This window comes from Lissotriton vulgaris, chromosome 9 (assembly GCF_964263255.1).
Source record: "Lissotriton vulgaris chromosome 9, aLisVul1.2, whole genome shotgun sequence".
NCBI classification, from domain to species: Eukaryota; Metazoa; Chordata; class Amphibia; order Caudata; family Salamandridae; genus Lissotriton; species Lissotriton vulgaris.
Genome location: NC_141697.1, coordinates 6,805,385 through 6,831,846, shown reverse-complemented (window position 1 = coordinate 6,831,846; position 26,462 = coordinate 6,805,385). Strand labels below are relative to the sequence as shown.

The following is a 26,462-nucleotide window of genomic DNA, read 5'->3' as shown; positions in this document are numbered from 1 at the left end:
CAGAGTCGGGCTGATAGTGGAGGGTAATAAGGCAAAAGGGAGGTTGTTATCAGCTTTAGGTGGGAGGGATTGCAGAATATTAGTGATTTTGTTTTGGAAGAAGGATGCTACTTGGTTGCATCTAGCAACTGTGGGTTGCTGATTTGAGGGGGGATTGGGGATTTTAAGAAGCTCTTTGACTATTTTATAAGTCTCTCAAGACGAGTTGGATGCAGCTTTAATTTTTTCATCAAAGAAGGAAGCTTGGGCTGATTTTCGAGCTGATTTGTAAGTCCTCATTGCTTTTTTGTATTCTTCCTTGATGAGGGGGTCCCATTTTTTCCTCCATTTCCGCTCTTGGATTTTACAAATTTTTCTTTGGTTCCTGAGTTCTTGTGAATACCATGGGCATTTAAAGGTCTTACTTTTTTTCTTTAGGTTTTTCTTGGGAGCGACTACATCCAAAGTGGAGGTGAGCCATCTAGTGAAGTTATCATCTGCTTTTACAGGGTCGGGGTCTGCAGGAGGGGCGGAGAGTTAATTCCCGGGTCCAGCGCTCAAATGAGAGTCTGGACAATATTCTGTCATGTTCTCTGGAAATTGATGTTTGGGGAGTGTTTAAAACGGTTTGCCAAGTAAATGAGATGAGGAAGTGATCTAATAAGGAAAGGAGTTGAAATTGAATGGGGTGTCCTTTTGAAGTGGTTAAGGTCACATGGCAAGCGGAAGGGAAAATGCAGCACAAAAGTCTATCTGCAATAACTGTGGGGATAGGGGACTGACAAACATTGCTGGCCATTGAATTACAATAAGAAACAAGATAGTGTGAAGAAGGCTGTGATGAGGTAGTTGTGCAATGAGAATGATGGGAACCCATGGGCAGTGCAATGGAAATGAGGTTCGACTCCTGCTCGTCTTTCCATTATTTCTGAGAAAACAAACTTTTGTTTGGTGAAGCTGGAGGGTGTGGAGGGCAGGAGATAAAGATGAACAGGGTATTTTGTACGAACAACTGAGTTCAAGAATAAAACCAATGCAGTCGCGGTATAGATGCGGTTCAGTAAAAGGGATCACATTCTGGATGCCGGAGCATACCTTGACCCCAAAGCTGAACCACAGACTCAGCGGGGCATGGAAGCAGACTGTTCCCAGATGATTTGGAGCATTCTGAAGAATGGGAGTTATTGCTCTTATTGAGGCAAAAGAATGGCTGGCTCCTATTGTCGAAGTCAATAAACAAGGCAGTCTGATACGTTATATGAGCCGGGTCTGGCGGCGTAGTGGACTAATACATCTACTGTAGGGGTCTGTGTTTGACCTCATGGGCACCGGTTCAGATCCACGTGGGTCACTCAGCATTTCAGCCTTCTAATGCCGATAAAATTAGTACCATTGAGTTTGGTAAGAATATACATTAATTAATCAGCGCAAAGATGCACTTCTGGCTGAACGAGCGCTTCACAAATACACATTATTTTACGTCTCTGCATAGTTTTAAAACTAGGAGGTTGCCATTGACAAATCTCTTAGAGGTGGTGTCCAAGCTGAGGGAACCGAGATCTTCAATACTCTTGGTCAGGCTTTTCCCCTAATCATCAGGTGTGCTTTCACGAGGAGTCACAAGAATAACAGGCATTATAAAAAAAATTCTGAGTTGATAGCATTAGAGTGATACTGAGTGGGTGAAATGCTCCCAGGATGATGTGTGGTAAGAATTGGGCAGAATATAAAGAGCAGGTGAGGAAAGTTTTGGAAACTCATGGAGGAAGGACGAACTTAGAGAGTAGAGAAGGGTAGATCTGGACTAACAGAACTCTGCTATTCAGGATATCTTCAACAAGTGCGAGACGGAAGAGAGATGGTGAAGCAATTAGGAGAGTCTCGTAACAGTAATGGAGGAGTTATCTTTGCTGGGTATGATGGAACTTTAGAGGAGTTTCTTGGAAATACTTTCTAAAAACATGACACACACTAGAGGGTTAGAGAAGAAAAAAGGTCAAAGTTGTTTGGTGCAATGAATGTGAGGAAGAGTTTAGAAAAATCATACCAGATCTGAATGTCGCCCAAATCTCCAAGCCTTCGTTCCTAGCAGGGATGCTGGAGTTGTAATGAGCTGCAAAAGACACACAATTGATGGACGGAATGCAGAACAAATCAAAACATTCACCCCCAGTCAAGAGAACTGGGTTAAACCAATCATTCTTTTGCTCACCATGCCACCCCAGTTTAGATATAGTGCCTCATGGGAACAGTCCAAGCCAGGTCCTCCCTGGACCTGGCTTGGCAGTTCAGGCTGGACTGTTCCCATGAGGCACATGGTCAAGACTGATTTGCATATGGCTAGGTCTAAACTGGGGTGGCATGGTGAGCAAAAGAATGATGGATTTAACCCAGATATCTTGACTGGGGTGAATGTTTTGATTTGTTCTGCATTCCTTCTATCAATTGTGTGTCTTTCGCGTTCTCGCTCTAAGTGCGCAGGGTATGCCCTGATGTGGGTCCCTTGCTCACGTTGCCACTGGATTCAAGCTATCCTGGCTGATGAGGGGTGAAACCACGAAACCGGTCCGAGGAATGCTCATTTCCGGTCTAGAGAGTACCTGGCTTTGCAGTTTGGGCTAGACTGTTCCCATGTGGTACAGGGTCAAGACTGATTTGCATATGGCTGGGCTTACACTTGGGTGGCGTAGAGGGCAAAAGAACGAAGGCTTTAACCAAGATCATCTTGCCTGGGGTGAAATTTGATTTGTTTTGCAGTCCGGCCATCATGTGTGTGTCTGTTGTAAGGAGCTGCGCCATTATTGATGTCAGAGAGTGGAGAGACTATTACCGTTGTGTCCAGATCACTGAAGGATGCTGAGATCACCGATCTGTGGCAGAGAAAGCAGCTTTACCTGTGGTGGAGGCCATTGGCAAGCGGAGCGATTTCTTGTGGGCGAGGTATTCACTAACAGGACAGTTCACAAACCCCAGAGGGAGAGGTTCCCAAGTCAGGGTCTAGACTAGAATAAGACTGAGTGCTGAATTTCCATAAATGTACCTTCCATAAAGAGAACATTTGTGGAATCCTGAATAAGGCTGCAGGTTGTTTATGAAAAGGTGGCGCAAATGAATGAGGAGGAAGCAGAGGTTCCGATGAGTAAGGCTGTGTCAGAGCATGTGCACTCTTATGAAATAAGCGTGGAAGAACACATTGGAAAGGGACAATACCTTCGGGACTGATCTGGCTGTTGAGAGAGGGCTAGGGACTTAAGGGTGGTATAAAACCATTCTGGAGTTGAAGAGCTTTACTGAATGGGTAGGGTGGCTCTGTTTTCAGGGTTACTAAACTGCCTCAGATTGAATTGAGGAAGAAACTGCTGCTGTTAATGCCCTTTGGCCATACTGGGGTGGTCAACACTAAGACATGGATTCAGCAAGAATTCTGCAGGCCGGGATTATATTTAAAGGTAGAAAGCATTGTTTAGGTTTCTCCTATTATCATTCGCTTGCGAATGTAATAGGCGAGAATTCAAGTGCTCCATCGACTCGTCAAACCACTGCGGTTTTTTCACAGTGCATGCGAGTCACGTGACCACAAAAGCGGGTCACGTGACCACACAAGCATGCGCATCTCCCTAATCCGCCTGCCACACTTCTCCTCCCCTCGCTCGCATTCCCGCCCCCCCCCCCACCAGGCTCTCCCGCCCCCATCCGGCTTCCCTCCACGCATCTCCCTAATCCGCCTGCCACACTTCTCCTCCCCTCACTCGCATTCCCGCCCCCCCACCAGGCTCTCCCGCCCCCATCCGGCTTCCCTCCGGCCATTTGCCAGCATTGAGAGGCCATTTGCCAGGAGCTCTCCCCCGCCCGCAGCTTGACAATGTAAACTCCTATCGCTACAATACGTATCAGTTTGCAGTTAGTAATCTCTCTTAAACTGCCTATGCACTCCCACCCACACAGAAATAGTACTGTGACTTCCTCATTTCTATCTATGTTTGCATCTGTTTCTCACTAGAGCTAGGGGTTGCACACGCTTCGCCTGGCACAGTTGTACTCCGTTAACATATTGGATTCTACGCATGTCCGCCCAGTGAAGCCCCCAGGCACCTCGGGTGTAACCCCACCCTCTCGCAGATGCGAGACTGCGGGACTCCTGATTACGGTTACTAAAGGACTTGTAATGCAGTCTGTTCTCTAGGAACGTTTACCTTGCCATCACGTCCAATGGAACAGTATTTCAAATGTGCTGCAGTGGCCGACTGCATCACCACATGCCGCCGGAGCTTAACGCAGGAACTTTTAACCACAGCGGGCAGGACCTCAACTGTTTACTTGTTATGTAGTGAAATGTGCGACAAGGTGCGTGGCAAAATCAAAGCGCTATAGTGCATTCCCGTTTGAGATGCTAATCAACAACCAGTCAAACATCACTGGCTCAGGTTTCATCATCGTGGCAGCCCCAGAAAGCAGGCACATAATTATACTATTGACATTTCACGGGCGGGGCCTTGGAGTACGCTTTACACACTAGAACCACCACTCCCCTCGGCCCCTCCCCTACAGGAAGGCTCTGACACGCACCACACCCCCTCCCGGGAGCTCCTGCCCGGCCTGTGGTGCAGGCGAGAGGCAGTCTTGACTTCTTCGCCAGTCTGTGGGCCACTTAGATTTCTGTGGGAATCCAAAAAGGCCTTAAGCAAAACAAGCACTGCCGTTGCCAATAGGTTTCGCATTTGGAAAGTTGGAGCTATTGGTTTTGTAAATGACATTTTATATTTATATATCGTTATTGGCATTGCCAATAACAATATATAAATATAAAATGTCATTTACAAAACCAATAGCTCCAACTTTCCAAATGCGAAACCTATTGGCAACGGCAGTGCTTGTTTTAATGTGCAGAGTGTTGTAATAGGGAGATGATTTTAAAGCTGTGTTGGACAGGCCACATGACGGGCCGCTCTCCCCCGGCTCGACCAAGCCCGAGCCAGTCATACAAGCACCACACACCACCATTGCACGTCCTACGTCCCCTCAGGGACACCTGCCCTCGAGCATGATAACCTCGTGGGTCCGATCCACGGCCGACCCACGCGCCCAGCCCGGGCCGCCATCTTGGACACTTCGCCACGAGGCCGCCTGGCCCCCGATCGACCTCAACCCTGGGCCTAGCCCGACCTCAGACATTCCGGCACCACCCTCCACCCAGGAGGCGAGCGAGCTACTTGGCCAGTCAATGGGAGAAAGAGGTGTCGATGGTTCTCCCCCGGCCAGTGCCGCTCGCCCATCGCCTCCCCGGGCGCTGGCTCCACCCCCCTGCTGGGTGTCTGGACTCCCTCATCCCGGACCTCCCGACCTCCAAGTGCGAGGGTCCGGACATCAAAGCACGCCAGCCCTATAACTGGGGCAGCTCCAGAACAGGAAGGCAGTTGTATCTTGGAGTCGAGAGACGAAAGAAGAACTCATCCTGGACGGACTACTGGCGCTGCCGTAGCTCTGTCCTGTGCACCATCATCCTGCCTGTTGGCGCTGCCACAGCCGTCGTAACCTTCATCCTTCACCGTCGTCCGGATCTGCTGGCGAGGCCGCGGACCGTTGTAACTGTCATCTGCATCGGGACCTGCTTGGCTTCTCCACGGCCCGTCGACCATCCTTCATCCATATCGGGACCTGCTTGGCTTCTCCACGGCCCGCCGACCACCCTTCATCCATCTCGGGACCTGCTTGGCTCCTCCACGGCCCGATCAGCAACCACGCCGAGCTCGAGGATTGAGAGCTATTGAACTCATTGGTAACTAAGACTGTCCCGCTACCCTTTTCCTCAACCAGAGATCAGAACCGAGGGGACCCCTGAGTCCAGACCTCCTTGTATTATATCAACGTAACCTAAGAAGTGCATATAAAGTCTCGTTAACCTTCAATCTTGTGTGGTGTCCGTCTGTGGGGGGGAAGTTACTTATCTGTACAGTCGTTGGAGACGGCTCTCCCTGGAGACCTCTCCCCGTAATCTCGGCCGACCCTCCCGGTCCGTCTAACATTGGTGGCCAGCGGCGCGATCCGAATCACCGCATAACGTACAGAGAGTAGCTCACCCCACAACGAACAACAATGTCGACTAAAGAGAGCGGATCAACTGAGAAGTTCCAAATGGAAAAGCTAGAGGAATACAGCCATCGTGAACTAAAGCAGTTCTGCATCGAACTAGGTATCGCTACCACCGGACTAAGTACCAAGGACGATTTTAAGCATGCCCTAGAATCTTGGGCAGAGACCGGGGATGTCGAAGCCCCGGAGCAAAGCACCGCGAAAAAAACCAACACGGCCCCTGAAGAGCAAAGAACGGGTCTCTCGCAAGACGAGATCCAAGAAAGAGAAAAAGCCCGACTACACGAACTTGAAATGGCCCGACTCAAGATGGACATAGAACTCAAATTGGCCGAGCAAAAAATAAACTTAGAGCACCTTCGCCTCCGAGAAGAAAGAGAGGAGAAACAGAGGCAAAGGGAGCTCGAGGAAAAAAGACTAACGTACGAGCACGAGCGGAACCTAGCCGAGATCAACCTGCGCAAACAGAATAAAGAATTAGGGGTGCCCGACAGACCGTCCACCCCCGGGACCACGGACAAAAAAGTGCACATCCCCAAGGATGTGGTCCGAGAATATTTTCGAGAAGACGACATCCAGCAATGGTTTAAGGCATATGAAATCGCGATGACTGCGCACCGGATCGATAGAGCCGACTGGGGAGCCGGCCTATGGGGCAAATTCCTCAATGAGGGCCGCGATACTCTGTTACAGCTCCCAGACCACCAGATGACCTCCTACGACCATATGAAAGCGGCCCTCCTCACTCGCTATGGCCTCACGCCCGAGATGTACCGTCAGAGGTTCCGAGACTGCACACGCATTCCAGGTACAACTTGGGTGGACTATGTAACGTACTTCAGCCGAGCCTTCGAAGGCTGGATCAGAGGGAACAACGTCACGACCTACGAGCAGTTGTTCAATCTGATGGTATGGGAGCATCTGTCCAACAACTGCTTCATTGAACTACGCCAACACCTCCTCGACAGCAAGTTAACCGATCCCCGGCAGCTCGCAGCCGAAGCTGACCGGTGGGAGATCACCCGAGTGGGCCGGAATGGGTCCTACGAGCAGAACAGGAACAACAATGGTCACCACCGATCCAGAGGAGGAGGGGGCCAAGGACGAGGAAGAGACAACACTCCGGCCGCCCCCACTACCAGCACCACCCCCCCGGCCAACCGGGGCAGCACCCCGGCGCGACCGGGATACAGAGCCAATGTTACATGTCACCGATGCCAACGAGTAGGCCACTATGCAAATGACCCAAGCTGCCCGCAGTATCCGAGCCCAAGACCCCGCCAGGTGGCCGCCGCGGCACTAGGGGAAGAACAGATCTCCGAGGAACCAGAAACAGACGAGCAAGAGTATCAAGGGTGGGAGCCAGCCGCCATGACTCTCGCGTGCTTAGGGGGAAGAGACATGGTCCCGCGGGTCCCCCTACCCGCTAACACCCAGAAGTACAGCCAATGGGTGAGCATCAATGGACAACGGGCCGAAGCCCTTCGAGACACCGGGGCCAGTGTGACAGCCGTCCGCTGTCATCTGGTGACCCCAGAACAATATCTACCGAACATTCTCTGCCCTGTACGATCAGCCGACAACTCGGAGAGTCTGTGTCGGATGGCCTGCGTCCCCTTTGAGTGGGGAGGGGTCTCCGGCATGTTGAAAGTAACGGTCCGAGACGACGCCCCCGTGGACTGCCTCCTCGGAAATGACCTGGAAAGCTCCCCGTGGGCAGCCGTGGAGCGAAAAGAACACTTGGGGATGTTGGGCGTCCCAGACTGGGCGTGCGTCACCACCCGGTCTATGGCCGCCCGTGCCAACCATCACCCGGAAGAACCAGAATGGCCGGCGCCTCCGCCTCCGGTCGCCCCCGCCGAGACCCCCGACCAGGGCATCCCCCTCGAACCTGCTCAACCTTCCGACCTTGCTAATCTCGACCAGTGGGCTCAAGAAGGGGGGCCCACACAAGAACAATTTCGTCAGGAGCAGAAGACCTGTCCCTCCCTTGAGGGACTCCGACAACAAGCGCTCGCCCAAAGCGCAGGGGATACCTCCGGAACTCATTGGGTCTACTGGGACAATGACCTACTGTACAGCGAGCAACGAATCGCCGAGCTGGGGGCCAACCGAGTACTAGTGGTGCCACTCCGCTTTAGAGACTTCCTGCTAAATCTGGCCCACGATGTCCCCCTGGCAGGGCACCTGGGACAAGATAAAACCTACAGCCGCCTAGTGACCCACTTCTTCTGGCCAAAAATGAGAAACGATGTGCACCAGCATTGCCGATCTTGCCCCACGTGCCAAGCCAGTGGGAAGAGCGGCCGCAAATTAAAGGCCCCCCTGCAACCCTTTCCCGTAGTCACGACCCCATTTGAGAGGGTCGGAATAGACATTGTGGGACCCCTAGACCCACGTACAAGACAAGGCCATCGCTTCATCCTAGTACTAGTGGACCACGCCACCCGCTACCCTGAGGCTATTCCTCTCCGGACCGTCACAGCCCCAGTGGTCGGCAGGGCCCTGATGGGGATCTTCTCCCGTGTGGGGTTCCCCCGAGAAGTCGTCAGTGACAGAGGCACGAACTTTATTTCCAAATACATGAAGTCCCTCTGGCAACAGTGTGGGGTCACCTACCGCTTCACGACCCCCTATCACCCCCAAGGAAACGGACTTGTTGAGCGGTTCAATCGCACTCTAAAAGGGATGATCGGGGGATTGGAAGAACCCCTCCGTCGCCAGTGGGACGTGCTACTGCCGTGCCTCCTCTTCGCCTACCGGGAGGTCCCACAGAAGTCCCTAGGCTTCAGCCCATTCGAGCTGCTCTATGGGCACCCAGTACGGGGGCCACTCAGCCTGATCAAAGAAGGCTGGGAGTTGCCTCCGGCCAAGAGTCCCCCAGATGTCTTCCGGTACCTCCTCACCCTCCGCAACCAGTCCCAGCGGTTCAGAGACCTAGCGAAAGCCAACCTAGAGGCCAGTCAAGAGGACATGAAGAGATGGTATGACCAGAACGCCTCATCTATTGAATTCGAGCCGGGGCAACAGGTCTGGGTAATGTCCCCCACAGAACCGTGCGCTCTCCAAGACAAATGGACGGGACCCTTCAAAGTAATCGAGCGCAAGGGACCCGCCACCTATCTGATCGATATGGAGTCCGCCCGGAATCCGCTCCGAGTCCTCCACACCAACAGACTGAAACCCCACTTTGCACGAACAGAACTCAGCCTCTTGATGGCCACAGACAACGGGGTTGAGGACGACTCCGAGCCTCTCCCTGACCTCTTGCGGACCCAGGAGCAAGACGGCTCCGTGGATGGGGTCCGACTCTCGGAGACCCTCTCCCAGGAACAACGCCAAGAGTGCCAAGCCCTCCTATCACGGTTTGCCAGCCTGTTCTCCCTCACCCCAGGTGTCACTTCCTGGTGTGTGCACGATGTGGACACCGGAGACAGCCCTCCTATCCGCCACCGGGCCTACCGCGTACCTGATCGGGTACGGGCCTGCATCCAGGCGGAAGTAACTAAGATGCTCACGCTCGGGGTCATCGAGCCCTCCGACAGTCCATGGGCCAGCCCGGTCGTACTGGTCCCCAAAGCAGCCGCCCCCGGAACCACACCCGAACTCCGGTTCTGTGTCGACTACCGGGGCCTGAATGAAGTCACCAGAACGGACGCACACCCCATCCCCCGGGCAGATGAACTGGTCGACCGAATGGGCGCTGCCCGCTACCTCAGCATCTTCGATCTAACGGCAGGATATTGGCAGATCGGCCTCACACCCCGAGCACAAGAACGTTCTGCCTTCTCCACCCCCGATGGCCACTATCACTTCACGGTCATGCCCTTCGGCATGAAAAATGCCCCAGCGACGTTCCAACGGCTCGTCAATCAGGTCCTGGCGGGGCTCGAAGAGTTCAGCGCCGCCTACCTGGACGACATCGCTGTGTACAGCCACCACTGGACCGAGCACCTCCACCACCTCCAAGCAGTGTTGCAAGCCCTTCAGCGAGCTGGCCTCACGATCAAGGCCAGCAAATGTCAAATTGGACAAGGGTCAGTGACCTACCTCGGACACCAAGTGGGAAGCGGTCTAGTGGCCCCTCTTCAACTGAAAATTGCCGCCATCCAGAACTGGCAACCCCCTAACACTCAAACTGAGGTGCGAGCCTTCCTGGGCCTCACGGGCTACTACCGAAGGTTCGTGAAAGACTATGGTACCATCGTAGGGCCTCTCACCGAACTCACGTCGAAAAATCAGCCCAAGAAGGTGAACTGGACCCCAGAGTGTCAAGCGGCCTTCGAACAGCTAAAGGCCGCCATGTGTTCCGCTCCTGTACTCCAGGCCCCAGACTACAGCCGGGAGTTCGTCGTCCAGACGGATGCCTCCGACCAGGGCATTGGGGCGGTCCTGTCCCAGGTGAACACCGAAGGCCTTGATCAACCGGTGGCCTTCATCAGCCGGAGACTCCTACCACGGGAGCAACGCTGGAGCACCATAGAGAGGGAAGCCTTCGCTGTGGTATGGGCCCTCAAGAAGCTCCGACCCTACCTTTTTGGCACCCACTTCCGGGTGCAGACTGACCACCGACCCCTGCAGTGGTTGATGCATATGCGGGGGGAAAACCCAAAACTGCTACGCTGGTCCATCTCCTTGCAAGGTATGGACTTTACCGTTGAACACCGGCCTGGGTCTGACCACGCCAACGCGGATGGCCTGTCCCGGTTTTTCCGCCTCGACGAAGAGAGTCCCCAAGAGGATGGGTAACTCTCCCCGCCTTCAGCTGGGGGGGACGCATGTTGGACAGGCCACATGACGGGCCGCTCTCCCCCGGCTCGACCAAGCCCGAGCCAGTCATACAAGCACCACACACCACCATTGCACGTCCTACGTCCCCTCAGGGACACCTGCCCTCGAGCATGATAACCTCGTGGGTCCGATCCACGGCCGACCCACGCGCCCAGCCCGGGCCGCCATCTTGGACACTTCGCCACGAGGCCGCCTGGCCCCCGATCGACCTCAACCCTGGGCCTAGCCCGACCTCAGACATTCCGGCACCACCCTCCACCCAGGAGGCGAGCGAGCTACTTGGCCAGTCAATGGGAGAAAGAGGTGTCGATGGTTCTCCCCCGGCCAGTGCCGCTCGCCCATCGCCTCCCCGGGCGCTGGCTCCACCCCCCTGCTGGGTGTCTGGACTCCCTCATCCCGGACCTCCCGACCTCCAAGTGCGAGGGTCCGGACATCAAAGCACGCCAGCCCTATAACTGGGGCAGCTCCAGAACAGGAAGGCAGTTGTATCTTGGAGTCGAGAGACGAAAGAAGAACTCATCCTGGACGGACTACTGGCGCTGCCGTAGCTCTGTCCTGTGCACCATCATCCTGCCTGTTGGCGCTGCCACAGCCGTCGTAACCTTCATCCTTCACCGTCGTCCGGATCTGCTGGCGAGGCCGCGGACCGTTGTAACTGTCATCTGCATCGGGACCTGCTTGGCTTCTCCACGGCCCGTCGACCATCCTTCATCCATATCGGGACCTGCTTGGCTTCTCCACGGCCCGCCGACCACCCTTCATCCATCTCGGGACCTGCTTGGCTCCTCCACGGCCCGATCAGCAACCACGCCGAGCTCGAGGATTGAGAGCTATTGAACTCATTGGTAACTAAGACTGTCCCGCTACCCTTTTCCTCAACCAGAGATCAGAACCGAGGGGACCCCTGAGTCCAGACCTCCTTGTATTATATCAACGTAACCTAAGAAGTGCATATAAAGTCTCGTTAACCTTCAATCTTGTGTGGTGTCCGTCTGTGGGGGGGAAGTTACTTATCTGTACAGTCGTTGGAGACGGCTCTCCCTGGAGACCTCTCCCCGTAATCTCGGCCGACCCTCCCGGTCCGTCTAACAAGCTGTTTAACCCCTTCCCTGCTGGCCCGATTCCGCCCCCGTGCGGTAAACAAACGAACAGGGGCGGGCCATGACGAACCCCAGCCGTCATCAGCACACGAGCACCGTAGTGCATGACGGCTGGGGTTCGTCACCAGCATGGAAGGGGTTAAGTCACCTATGCAGAAAAAAATTCTACCCAGTCTCATGGGAGGAAGAGGCGACTTATCTGGGGTGGAGTAACGTTCAATTGGGTAGAGCATCAGAGTGGAGTATCATGGAGACTCGTGTCGTAGAGTGGAGTGTCACAGAGTGGACTAGAGAGAAGTGGCATAGTGCAGAAGGGCAGAGTAGATTGGCGGAAGGTGCATTGGATTTGAGTTAAGTGCTGTAGAATCCATTGGCACCGAGTGCAGTGAAGTAGAGTAAAGTGATGCAGAGAAGACTGCAGTGGTGTGGAGTGGCGCAGAGTGGAGTGCCGTGGCATAGAGCAGATTGTTTCAGAGTAGAGTGAAGTGGCATTGGTAGAGCACAGAGGTGTAGTGGGTACTGAGTGCAGTGGCGTGGAGAGCAGCGGTGTAGATTAGAGTGGCGTTGAGTGTAGTGGCATAGAGTAGTGTGGTGAAGAGTAAAAAGCAGTGGTATGGAGTTCAGTGGTGGAAAGTGAAGTCTTGCAGAGTAGTGGGTCAGAGTGCATAGGTGCACAATGCAGTGGTGTATAGGAGAGTGGTTAAAAGTGAAGTGGAGCACAGTAGATTAGAGTGGTGTAGAGCGCATTTGCCTAGAGTGCAGTGTTGTAGAGTAGTGTTGTTGAGTGCAATGGTGTACAATGTATTGGCATAGAGTGGTACAGAATATAGTGTAGAAAAGTGCAATGGTGTAGAGTGGTGTACAGAGCAGTAGCATAGAGTGTTGAAGAGTATAGTGACGTACAGTGCAGTGTTGCAGAGTAGAATGGCGTAGTTGCAGTGGAGTAGAGTGCATTCGTTTTTAGTAAAGTGATGTAGAGTGCATTTGCTTGGAGTGGCATAGAGTGGAATGGTGCAAAGTGAAGTAGAGTAGATCGTTTCAGACTAGAGCGACGGGTCGTAGAGTGCAGTGGTGCTTAGAAGTGGATAGGCATACAGTGCAGTGGCAAAAAGTGCAGAGGTGCTTAGCTGTAAAGTGTGCACTGGCATAAAGTAGAGTAGAGAGGCGTGGAGTAGATACAGGGCAGTGATGCAGTACGAAGACAAGTCCACTCCACCCATTCCCGAACCAACACCACCCGCTAACAACCTTTGCGCCTGGAACCCAATCACCACCGAAGACACCATCCGCCTGATGAACTCCATCCACTCAGGATCGCCAACCGACCCATGTCCCCACCACATTTTCAACAAAGCAGGATCCATCATCGCACCTCATCTCCGCGATGTCATCAACTGCTCCTTCAATTCCACTACCTTCCTGGAAATATGGAAACATGCCGAACTCAGCGCCCTTCTGAAGAAACCCACAGCAGACCCCTACGAACTTAAGAACTACCGCCCCATCTTGCTCCTCCCATTCCCAGCCAAAGTCATTGAGAAAGCCGTCAACTCGCCGCCTTCCTCGAATCTAACAAATCCCTCGACCCCTCACAGAACGGCTTTCGAGCCAAACAGCACCGAAACCGCCCTCATCGCAGCAACAGACGACATTTGAACACTACTGGACAACGGAGAAACAGTTGCCCTCATCTTACTTGACCTCTCCGCAGCCTTAGACACAGTCTGTCATAGCACCCTCATACAACGTCTCAGCAACATCGGAATACAAGGAAAAGCATTGGAATGGATCATATCGTTCCTTGCCGGAAGAACCCAGAGAGTCCGCCTTCCCCCCTTCAAATCAGAGGCCACCGAAGTCATTTGCGGCGTACCACAAGGATCATCACTCAGTCCCACCCTCTTCAACGTTTACATGAGTCCCCTCGCTTCCATCGCACACCAACAACCTCAACATCACCTCCTACGCAGACGACACCCAGCTGATCCTCTCCCTCACCAAAGACCCGAACACCGCCAAAACCAACCTACACGAAGGAATGAAAGAAGTAGCAGAGTGGATGAAGAACAGCCGTTTAAAACTGAACTCTGACAAAACGGAAGTCCTCATCTTAGGCTCATACCCTTCGGCCTGGGATGACTCTTGGTGGCCACCAGCCCTGGGAACCGCACCCATACCTACGGACCACGCACGTAACCTGGGCTTCATCCTGGACTCCTCCCTCTCGATGACCAGACAAGCCAATGCGGTCTCATCATCCTGCTTCAACATCCTACGCATGCTCAAAAAAGTCTTCCATTGGATCCCCACTGAAACAAGAAAGGCGGTCACCCACGCACTGGTCACCAGCCGGCTGGATTACGGAAACACCCTTCACGCCGGAACCACAGCCAAACTACAGAAAAAACTTCAACGCATCCAAAACGCATCAGCCAGACTCATACTGGACATCCCTGGTCAAGCTCACATTTCCGGTCATCTAAAAGCTCTCCACTGGCTCCCCGTCAACAAGAGAATAACATTCCGTCTCCTCACCCACGCACACAAAGCCCTCTATGACCTAGGACCCGAATGCCTCAACACGAGACTGTCCCTCTACACCCCCACCCGCCAACTACGATCATCCAATCAACACCTTGCCGCAATTCCGTGCATCCACAGATCTACCATGGGGGGGGTTGGGGGCGAGATCCTTCTCCTACTTAGCGGCCAAGACCTGGAATTCCCTCCCTCCCCACCCACCTTCGCCTTACTCAGAACCACCTCTCCTTCAGAAAGCAACTAAAAACCTGGATATGCGATAAGTAATTGCACCCGCCTCCCAAGCGCCTTGAGACCCTCTGGGCGAGTAGTGCGCTATACAAATTTCTGAACTTGAACGTGCAGCGTAGAGAACAGTGGAGCAAAGTGGAGTATGCAGGCTGTGGTAGTGCACTGTCGTTGCAGACAACACATCTTCGATTGAAATGACCATTTGCACAGACCTACCTGGAACTCACTTCCCACTCACCTTCGCCTCACTCAGAACCACCTAGCATTCAGAAAGCAACTTAAAACTTGGATATTCGACAAGTAATTCCCCACCCTTCTTCAAGCGCCTTGAGACCCTCTGGGTATGTAGCGCGCTATATAAATCATTTGACTTTAACTGATACAAGTATACAGTAAACAAACAACGTGTGGAAATGTCTATATTAAAGGCTTTGTTTCCACCACACTTCAAAATTACCACAAAAAAACTCACTGCATTAGTGCTTTCCATATTCTGAAATATCTGCACGTTTCATTTACCGACCTTTATATTTTGTTGTGTGCTACAAAAACATAACTTAGAGTATTTCTATCTCAGGTGGGTATCCAACAGGATTGTTACATATAACCTCTCACTTTCAAATCAGAGAAAGAAAAGTAAACACCAAGCTCCCTGGAAAACGGGTGCCTGACGTTTGACCTCTGTCTTTGATTGCACAGGAAATATGACAAGATAAGAACTAGATCTGAAGGATTTTTTTCACAAAAATCCAGTACTGGTGGAATAATACAGTAAACAGATTATTGGGCAGTGAAAGGGAAGAACTCAGCTGGACAGTCTAAAACAAAGCCAGCAAATAGAAAGCCAGAATATGTGAGTTACAAACCACAAAGCCATCACTAAACAACGGGTGGAATTAATTCCAAGGGAAGCTTTTCAAAATGTCCCCAAGACGTCTTTAGGAAACCAGACAGCTGTGCTGCCTGGAAAGCTTGGACCTAAACACATCTTAGTCTATATTGGGGCAAGAAGGCCCCTTTCATCACTTTCACAGAGAGTGTGTGCTCAATGATAGTGACAGCAAGGTTGAATGCAATAAACATCGATAGCTTCACCCCGGGACTTGGCAACACCACCAAGTCACATGCGACTCTGCATTGATGCCAGCATCTGCATTAAAATATATGTGTTGCAACAAAAAAAAGACCAATCAGCTGGCAAGGTCTTTCCACGCTTCTCTGAGTGAGGATTTTCTTCGTTAGAGTGGTTGTCCAAGGCCTGGTACTGTCATATTTCCATGGAGTCGATGCAAATATCACTGGCATCCCAGATATAATCTGACCTCTGGTGCCTTCCAAACAGCGTCCCACGTGATCAAAACAATGAATAGGTTAATGAGAATCAACCCATTCTGAAACACACCCACTGAGTCCCCTCTCCACTGTCACGTTACCATTAAATGTCTGCCTTTTCTTTCAGAGTAATTTATGCCACCACCAGAACTGGCAATCAAAATCAAAAGCTTCTGTGGGCCACCCAACACCTGCAACCGCCATTGCATCAGTCTAGAAACTAAAAAGGCAGAAAGCAGAAAACAATCTGCTGCAATTCACTAATAATCTGTCAGTCCATGGGGGCAGCGGTGAACTGACAGATAGGGCACAAGGCAGGCTGACACCTGACTGGCAGAGGGTCAGTGGTGGGCCGACAACTGTCTGGGAGGGGGGGGCAGTGGTGGGCCGACACCTGTCTGGGAGGGGGGGGCAGTGGTAGGCTGACACCTGTCTGGGAGGGGGGGGCAGTGGTAGGCTGACACCTGTCTGGAAGGGGGGGGCAGTGGTAGGCTGACACCTGTCTGGGAAGGGGGGGGCAGTGGTAGGCTGACACCTGTCTGGGAAGGGGGGGGGGCAGTGGTAGGCTGACACCTGTCTGGGAGGGGGGGCAGTGGTAGGCTGACACCTGTCTGGGAGGGGGGGCAGTGGTGGGCTGACACCTGTCTGGGAGGGGGGGGCAGTGGTGGGCTGACACCTGTCTGGGAGGGGGGGGCAGTGGTGGGCTGACACCTGTCTGGGAGGGGGGGGGCAGTGGTGGGCTGACACCGGTCTGGGAGGGGGGTGGGCAGTGGTGGGCTGACACCTGTCTGGGAGGGGGGTGGGCAGTGGTGGGCTGACACCTGTCTGGGAGGGGGTGGGCTGACACCTGTCTGGGAGGGGGGGGGCAGTGGTGGGCTGACACCTGTCTGGGAGGGGGGGGGGCAGTGGTGGGCTGACACCTGTCTGGGAGGGGGGGGGGCAGTGGTGGGCTGACACCTGTCTGGGAGGGGGGGGGGCAGTGGTGGGCTGACACCTGTCTGGGAGGGGGGGGGCAGTGGTGGGCTGACACCTGTCTGGGAGGGGGGGGGCAGTGGTGGGCTGACACCTGTCTGGGAGGGGGGGGGCAGTGGTGGGCTGACACCTGTCTGGGAGGGGGGGGGCAGTGGTGGGCTGACACCTGTCTGGGAGGGGGGGGGCAGTGGTGGGCTGACACCTGTCTGGGAGGGGGGGCAGTGGTGGGCTGACACCTGTCTGGGAGGGGGGGGCAGTGGTGGGCTGACACCTGTCTGGGAGGGGGGGGCAGTGGTGGGCTGACACCTGTCTGGGAGGGAGGGGGCAGTGGTGGGCTGACACCTGTCTGGGAGGGAGGGGGCAGTGGTGGGCTGACACCTGTCTGGGAGGGAGGGGGCAGTGGTGGGCTGACACCTGTCTGGGAGGGGGCAGTGGTGGGCTGTCAACTGTCTGGAGGGGGGGCAGTGGTGGGCTGACACCTGTCTGGAGGGGGCAGTGGTAGGCTAACACCTGTCTGGGAGGGGAGGGGGGGCAGTGGTGGGCTGTCACCTGTCTGGGAGGGGGGGGGCAGTGGTGGGCTGATACCTGTCTGGAGGAGGGGCAGTGGTAGGCTGACACCTGTCTGGGAGGGGGGCAGTGGTGGGCTGACACCTGTCTGGGAGGGGGGGGACAGTGGTGGGCTGACACCTGTCTGGGAGGGGGGGGGACAGTGGTGGGCTGTCACCTGTCTGGGAGGGGGGGGCAGTGGTGGGCTGACACCTGTCTGGAGGGGGCAGTGGCAGGCTGACACCTGTCTGGGGGGGGGGGGGCAGTGGTGGGCTGACACCTGTCGGGAGGGGAGGGGGGCAGTGGTGGGCTGACACCTGTCTGGGAGGGGAGGGGCAGTGGTGGGCTGACACCTGTCTGGGAGGGGGGGGGCAGTGGTGGGCTGACACTGGGAGGGTGGGGCAGTGGTGGGCTGACACCTGTCTGGGAGGGGGGGGGCAGTGGTGGGCTGACACCTGTCTGCGAGGGGGGGCAGTGGTGGGCTAACACCTGTCTGGGAGGGGAGGGGGCAGTGGTGGGCTGACACCTGTCTGGGAGGGGAGGGGGGCAGTGGTGGGCTGACACCTGTCTGGGAGCGGAGGGGGCAGTGGTGGGCTGACACCTGTCTGGGAGGGGAGGGGGGAGCAGCGGTGGGCTGTCACCTGTCTGGGAGGGGGGGGGAGCAGCGGTGGGCTGTCACCTGTCTGGGAGGGGGGGGGGAGCAGCGGTGGGCTGTCACCTGTCTGGGAGGGGGGAGCAGCGGTGGGCTGTCACCTGTCTGGGGGGGTAGGGGCGCAGTGTTGGGCTGACACCTGTCTGGGAGGGGAGGGGAGCAGCAGTGGGCTGTCACCTGTCTGGGAGGGGAGGGGAGCAGCAGTGGGCTGTCACCTGTCTGGGGGGGGTAGGGGCGCAGTGTTGGGCTGACACCTGTCTGGGAGGGGAGGGGAGCAGCAGTGGGCTGTCACCTGTCTGGGGGGGGGTAGGGGCGCAGTGTTGGGCTGACACCTGTCTGGGAGGGGGGGGGAGCAGCGGTGGGCTGTCACCTGTCTGGGAGGGGGGGGGGGAGCAGCGGTGGGCTGTCACCTGTCTGGGAGGGGGGGGGGGGAGCAGCGGTGGGCTGTCACCTGTCTGGGAGGGGGGGGGGAGCAGCGGTGGGCTGTCACCTGTCTGGGAGGGGGGGGGGGAGCAGCGGTGGGCTGTCCCCTGTCTGGGAGGGGGGGGGGAGCAGCGGTGGGCTGTCCCCTGTCTGGGAGGGGGGGGGGAGCAGCGGTGGGCTGTCCCCTGTCTGGGAGGGGGGGGAGCAGCAGTGGGCTGTCACCTGTCTGGGAGGGGGGGGGGGGGGAGCAGCGGTGGGCTGTCACCTGTCTGGGAGGGGGGGGGAGCAGCGGTGGGCTGTCACCTGTCTGGGAGGGGGGGGGGAGCAGCGGTGGGCTGTCACCTGTCTGGGAGGGGGGAGCAGCGGTGGGCTGTCACCTGTCTGGGGGGGTAGGGGCGCAGTGTTGGGCTGACACCTGTCTGGGAGGGGAGGGGGGCAGTGGTGGGCTGACACCTGTCTGGGAGGGGAGCAGCAGTGGGCTGTCACCTGTCTGGTGGGGGTAGGTGCGCAGTGTTGGGCTGACACCTGTCTGGGAGGGGAGCAGCAGTGGGCTGTCACCTGTCTGGGGGGGGTAGGGGCGCAGTATTGGGCTGACACCTGTCTGGGAGGGGAGGGGAGCAGCAGTGGGCTGTCACCTGTCTGGGGGGGTAGGGGCGCAGTGGTGGGCTGACACCTGTCTGGGAGGGGGGGGGGAGCAGCGGTGGGCTGTCACCTGTCTGGGGGGGTAGGGGCGCAGTGGTGGGCTGACACCTGTCTGGGAGGGGAGGGGGGGCAGTGGTGGGCTAACACCTGCCTGGGAGGGGAGGGGGGCAGTGTGGGCTGACACCTGTCTGGGAGGGGAGGGGGGCAGTGGTGGGCTGACACCTGTCTGGAGGGGGGGGGGGCAGTGGTGGGCTAACACCTGTCTGGGAGGGGAGGGGGCAGTGGTGGGCTGACACCTGTCTGGAGGGGAGGGGGGCAGTGGTGGGCTGACACCTGTCTGGAGGGGGGGGGGAGTGGTGGGCTGACACCTGTCTGGAGGGGAGGGGGGGCAGTGGTGGGCTGTCACCTGTCTGGGAGGGGAGGGGGGGCAGTGGTGGGCTAACACCTGCCTGGGAGGGGAGGGGGGCAGTGGTGGGCTGACACCTGTCTGGGAGGGGAGGGGGGCAGTGGTGGGCTGACACCTGTCTGGAGGGGGGGGGGGGGAGTGGTGGGGCTGACACCTGTCTGGAGGGGGGGGGGGGGAGTGGTGGGGCTGACATCTGTCTGGGGGGGGGCTGACAGGGCAAGGGGGGCTCTCGGGACCTTCACTCCCGGCCTCTGCCGTGGCTTCCCGCGCACACCGGTCTCCCTCTCTCTCCGCACTCCCTCCGGGTCCCTGGACCCCCTCTCCCCCTGGTTCTCGCCTCTAGCCGCCCCCTCCCAGACCTCACTCACCGGCTCATGGTCCCCGTAAGCGCTGGTCCCCGGCCCCACTTCCGGTCCCTGCCCCGCACATCTGCTTCCGGTCACGTGAGCTGAGCCAAGGCTTCCCCCTCCCCACGGCGCGTTCCAAGCCTCGATCTGGATCTGAACCGAGCTCAGCGTCCCGGGGTCCTAGCGGTACTCAGAGGGACGCTCGTCTCGGGTGCGGCAGCCGAGAGACACAGAGAAAGGTGGGCCCTGCCGCCAGCTCTGAACAAAACAATAACACCCAATACTCGAGATTGTGCGTACCAAGCCTCGCTCTGGTTCCAGAGTCCCTGTCTGTGCTACCTCCGACAGCGGTGCCTCCGTCAGCCGTCCTTTAAATTTCTGCGTTTCAAGCCTCGTTCCGGACACGTTCAGCATGTGACTCTCACGTCTCAAGCCTCTTTTAAGCAGCGCGTGAACGTCGCTTCTCTGGTGCGTTTCAAGATTCAAGCCTCGTTCCGGACACGTTCAGCATGTGACTCTCACGTCTCAAGCCTCTTTTAAGCTACGCTTGAACGTTCCCTCTCTGGGCGGTGCGTTTCAGGACTCGTTTTGGAAATGTTCGTGCCTAACGCTCTCGGTGCTGTTGTGCGTTTCACGCCTCGTTCCGCACAGTGGACGCAGGGGCCTCGTGCTCCCTGTGGGCGAGGCGCGGCGTCGTGTCCATGCGTAGCTGCCAAGGCTTCAGATTGGCCATGTGTGACATTTCACAATTTCAGTGTAATTATGAGTGACATTCAGCGACTATGAGTGACACTTTCCTGCAAGCAAAAATCAAGCAAAGAAGAGGCTGGAAACATTTAAATATCAGAAATGACACCACTTTAAGCAACAAGAAACTCTAAGAAGGTGCACAACCTACTCACACTTCAGATGATTTTACACCTCTTTTGACCACTGCGGCTGAGCTGACTCACAAAGGCGAAGCACCCCATGAAGGATAAGTCTGGAGCTCAGTGGATAATCGGGCAGCTTAGTTATTACCATCGCTAGCTACCCTTAGGTCGCGGGCAAGATAACACATTACTTGCGCCTTCGTTTAAATACAATTATGCCGATGTCTCTCCCACAACAAGATGTGGTCTTAGTTTGTGCCCTTGTGTTCCTTTATATGGGTTTGTCTTTACATCTGACTGGGACGACAGGTGTAACTCTGGCTATAGTAAATCGGCTCTAGAGTGGCAGAGCAGGAGTCCCCACTGGCGATGTCTGCATATGATACATCGACCTGTCAGAAGAGAGGGAATCTGTTGCCTTATTTACAGATTCTTGCTGTTCCCTCTTAAGTCACGTATAAACATATTAAAATCTCAAAGAACTTACGGGCGCGCGACGCGGCGAACAAGATGGCCGCTCCCCCTTGAGCTCCGCGATTTCGGCGGCGCTTTTTACACGAAGGGACCGCTTCTGGGCTGCATTTCTTGCTGAAAACGGCTGATTTGTGCGTCGGAACTGCCCCCCCCCCACAACTGGGTATGTTTCTTTACGCTGCCTTCGTTTTTTTGAGGCTATAATTTGCACAAATGTTTTTTCCTCGGAAACGGCCGCCATTTTGTTTTTTTTTCATCATCGTTTTTTGGTGAAATTTTTTTTTGTTTTCTCTCCAATGATTCTATTTTTCTACCTGCTGATGCTTCTTGTCTCCTGTGCTCCTTCAATTTTGCAGTGCTTCCACGATTATTTGACATCTAATATGTCGTTCTGAATCCTTTTTACTTCTCCTCAGCTTGCTGGACCTTTGCTGCAGTTTTTTCTTTCCTCAACTTTTGACTTGTCTGTGCGCAGTTGCTTTTCTGCTTCCTCCGCACTCATAATTTCTTCATTTTTGCGCTCTGTTGACATCCAGTTTGACTCTCCTTGACGGTGGTCTCCATTTTCCAAAGTTTCTGTGTTTTTCTTCAGAGGATTTTGCAGCCTTTCACCATATTCCGTCGCTCCTTCTTTACCTCAAGCTGTTCCTCTTTCAGGCTTTTACATCATGGAGCATGGATACGCCTCTAAGACCTCTAATGTGGCTACCGCTACACGCAAAGACGTTGTTCCTGCAGGCAAACGCCTCAAGAAGGACCCACCATCTCCCTCCAAATCTCCTCTTCCCGTTACCCTTGAGGATTTAATGGAGGAACTCAAATTAATCCGCCCTTTTATAGCGGACACCACTGCTACATTGCAAAGGCTGGACGATAAGTGGTCCAACCTTGATAAACGTGTCACCGAAGTTGAACAGAAAATCAGTGACGCACAAGATGTTGTTGCCAAGGTGGATTCCCTCACCAAAGAGATTCAAGTCCTCAAGAAGACGTCTGAGGATTTAGAAAATCGAAATAGACGCAACAACCTTCGTATTTATGGTGTTCCGGAAAATTCTGAAGGGTCGGACATCATTCTATTCCTGAAGACACAAGTTTTACCGATTCTTGGCCTGCCGAAACATGTGGATGCCAATATTCAACGAGCGCACCGTCTGGGTCCCAAAACATCTTCCACTTCATCGAAACCTCGTGGTATCATCGCCTATTTTCTCCTCTACTCTGACCTTATGACTATCCTTCACTCAGCTAAACAACACAAGCAACTGATATGGTCCGGTCATAAACTTTTTTTCTCTCAGGATGTCTCCAAACAGACAGCGGCGCGTCGTAAGGAATTCCTGGATCTGCGGCCTACACTTCGAACCATGAACGCCAGATACGGCTTGATTCATCCCTGTTTTTTCAAGGTTACATACAAGGAACGGTCCTACAGTTTCGAAGACCCGGGTGACCTCCGCAGATTCATCCACTCCCACAGAGAGGACTCCATGGAACAAAGCAGTTCCTAACTTTTTTTTTCTTCTTTTATTGTTTCCTTTCTGTGTTTCTTTTATTGTCTGTTATGGCTTGTTGTTTCTCCTCACATCACCTCACCTTTTTTTTTTATTTCTTAGGTGCGTTTCCTGATGTTTCGAAAGTCCTCCTCTGAATTGTTTTGTTTTATCGTACGTCTCCGTCATCCCAGTATGCTGTTTTTTCCTGCATATCTGTTTGGTAAGTCTCCTTCACTTGTTCTTATGTCGTACTCATTCCCAGGTTCCCTGTGCATTTTTTTCCTCTCTCCTTCGGTTCTTTCTCTTTCGTTCCTTGGACTGTGTTTTCGACTTATTCCCTTCTTTTTGGCCGTCTTTTCTTGCTGCTCCCGCTCTCACCTCATTGTTTTTCTCTGTTACATGTTCTGTATGGCTAGAACCACCTTGGTTCTTTTTGCTGTCCTTCTCTTTGCTGTCTTCTTTTGGGTTGCTTTTGGCTCCCTCTTTCCTCCTTCTTGCTTCACTTTCTTCTTCTTCCCTTTCCTTTTTTACCCTATTCGGCTTTTTCGACTTTATTCACCCTACTTTGCTCCTCTCATCCTTTCTTTTGGCACTGTGATGTTAGTCATTCCTTCCCTTTATCCTCCATTTTTATCTCTTCTCTTCTTCTCATCTCACCTTCCTATGATGGCCTTCCTCCTTTTTCCTTTTATTCTCTCTACTTGGGCTCCTTTATTCCGTCGTTCTTCTTTTTACTTCATCTAGCTAGTTTCCATCTCTCCTTGACATTTTCTCCATATATTCTCTCGTTTTACCTGTATTACTCTCTCTTTTTACTTTCCTTTAATCTCCTCTTATGAAAAGTTTCAGACTCATTTCCTGGAATGTTAAGGGTCTTCGTAACCCTATCAAAAAACAACGTGTTTTATCTCATCTTGCTCGTTTAAAATGTCAAATTGCCTTTTTACAAGAAACACATCTTTCTACTCAAGAGTTATCGATGTCACGTAGACAATGGGTTGGGGATGTTTTTTGCTCTCCTGCTATTAATCGCAAAAATGGTGTTGTTATTTTATTTCATAAAGGGTTGTCTGTTCAAATTCTAAATGAAACTGTTGACACTAATGGCAGGTGGCTGCTCCTTGATTGCATTGTTAATGATGTTCATCTCTCTCTCTGTAATGTCTATGGTCCGAATGGCATTGATTCTTCCTTTTGGAATGATTTCTCCTCCCTTCTCTCTTCTAATGCTAATGAAGATTTGATTGTTGGGGGAGATTGTAATCAATTGATGGACCCTTTTTTGGACCGCAAATCACAAGCTCGCTACATTCCCAACAAAATGCAAAAGTCCTTCCACAAAGCCATCTCCTCCAGAGGCCTTATAGATTCATGGAGGTTGTCCCACCCTGACTCTCTGGACTTTTCCTTTTTTTCTCCTGTGCATAATTCCCTCTCCCGTATTGATTATATTTTTCTCTCCCACCATGCTTTCAAATTTATGACCAACTCAGAAATAGGCTCTATCCTCATTTCAGATCATGCCCCAGTTATTTTAGATATAGATTACCCCTCTCCCACGCCTCAGGCCCGCAGATGGCGCTTTAACAACTCACTTTTACTTGATCCCACTTTCATTGAACACTTCACTCATTTCATGGATGACTTTTTCACTACCAACTTACACTCCACCTCTGACTTTCACTTTCTTTGGGATGCTTTCAAGGCCACTGCTCGGGGTTATATTATTGACTTTGTCTCACGTAAAAAAAAGAAAGCACTATCCCAGGCTTCCTCCTATCTAAAATGCATTAAAGAACAAGAGCATCTTTATCACACTTCTAACTCTCCTGATTCTCTGTCCTCACTCATTTCCGCTAAACTGTAATTTAATAAACATTCCTGGGAATCCGCCTCCAATCAGCTTCTTCAATTTAATGCGAAGATATATGGTGGTCGCAATAAAGCTGGTAGGGCTCTGGCAAATTATCTCAAAATTAAAAAACAGAAATCGAAAATAGTCTCGATTAAAGATTCACAAGGCTCGCTTCAGTCTTCTGATGCCAAAATTTTGGATTGCTTTGTTCAATTTTATTCTTCTCTTTATACTCCCGAGTCTTCCCCCTCTGCAGAGCAATTAGACTCTTTCTTTAACTCTGTCCCTAAATCTTCCAATCCTTCGTTGGATTTCTCTTCTCTTGATGCCCTGTTTTTTCAGAAAAGGAAATTCTTGCTGCTCTCTCTCTTCTCCCCAAAGATAAGACACCTGGCCCTGATGGCTTTACTGCTCGTTTCTTTCTCCAATTTAAATCTATCTTGATTCCTCATTTTCTTCAGTTAATTAACCATTTTCTCTCCTCTGGTGAATCTAAAGGTTCTTTTTCGCAGGCTATGCTTGTTCTTCTCCCCAAGAAAGATAAGGACCCTTCCCTATGTAAAAATTACCGACCCATCCCCCTCATTAATACTGATTGTAAATTGTATGCAAAAATTCTGGCTTTACGGATTAATTCCATTGTCCCTGATTTGGTCAACATTCATCAATCCGGCTTTGTTAAGGGAAGATCCATTACAGACAATTCTAGAACCCTTCTTAATATCATTCATCTTTCTGCTAAAATGGACAGTCCCTTGGCTGCCATTACTCTAGACGCCGAGAAGGCATTTGACCGTGTCAACTGGGATTTTATGTTTGGCGCCCTTCGCTGGCACGGTTTCAGTCCCACTTTTCTTAAATTTGTTTGGTTGCTTTATTCTGCTCCTTCCACTTCTATATGGATTAATGGTATGCAATCTGATTATTTTCCCCTTCATAGAGGAACCAGACAAGGCTGTCCACTTTCCCCCTTCTCTTTATTCTGGCACTCAAACCCTTCCTTGAGAAAATTCGACAATCCCCTTCCTATTCTGGCTTTCTTTATAAAGATGTTGAGATTAAGTTTACTGCTTATGCAGACGATATTTTGCTTTACATTTCTAACCCTGTTGTTGCCCTTCCCGCTTTCTTTTCTTTATTACATGATTATTCCTCTGTTTCTGGATATAAATTAAATATTGATAAAACAGAAGTCCTTCCCCTCAATAAATTCTGTCTTCCTCACATGTTTCAGGGTTCTGGTTTCCAATGGAACTCTGGCTCTATCAAATGTCTTGGCGTTTTATATGCTAACACTATTAGAGAAACTATCAAAATTAATCACTCCGATATCCTTAAAAAGCTCTCTTCTCTAATAGAACGTTGGTCCCCTCTTTTTCTTTCCTGGTGGGGTCGTCTCTCCACTATTAAAATGATGCTCCTTCCTATTGTGAACTTCTGTCTCTCCATGCTTCCTATCTCTCTCCCCCATTTCTTTTTTAAGTCTATCAATAGTCTTTTTTTCCAAATTCCTGTGGAATAAGCGTAAGGCTAGAGTCTCTCTCCTCCGTCTTCAACAACCTAAACATCTTGGTGGTGTCAACTTCCCCAATATCTCACGCTTTCATTCTGCCTTTACTCTCAAGCAAATTTGGCCTTTTCTTGATACCTCGTCTCCTCCTACTACGGCTTGGAGCTCTCTGGAATTGGCTCAACTTCACCCCTTCTCCTTCC

At 52.9% G+C, this 26,462-nt stretch overlaps 1 protein-coding gene across 2 annotated transcripts in view; it reads right to left on the bottom strand.

Moving 5' to 3' along the window:
* Nucleotides 1–20,552, bottom strand: part of KATNBL1 (katanin regulatory subunit B1 like 1) — a 127,583-nt gene extending 107,031 nt beyond the window's left edge. Inside the window, exon 1 of one of the 2 annotated variants that reach the window (XM_086936909.1) lies at nucleotides 20,353–20,552. The gene's annotated coding sequence lies outside the window, so the exon portion shown is untranslated. Of the gene's footprint in view, nucleotides 1–20,073 lie in introns of both variants that reach the window. The other variant, XM_086936908.1, reaches the window with a different exon arrangement.
* Nucleotides 20,553–26,462: the final 5,910 nt, after the last annotated feature.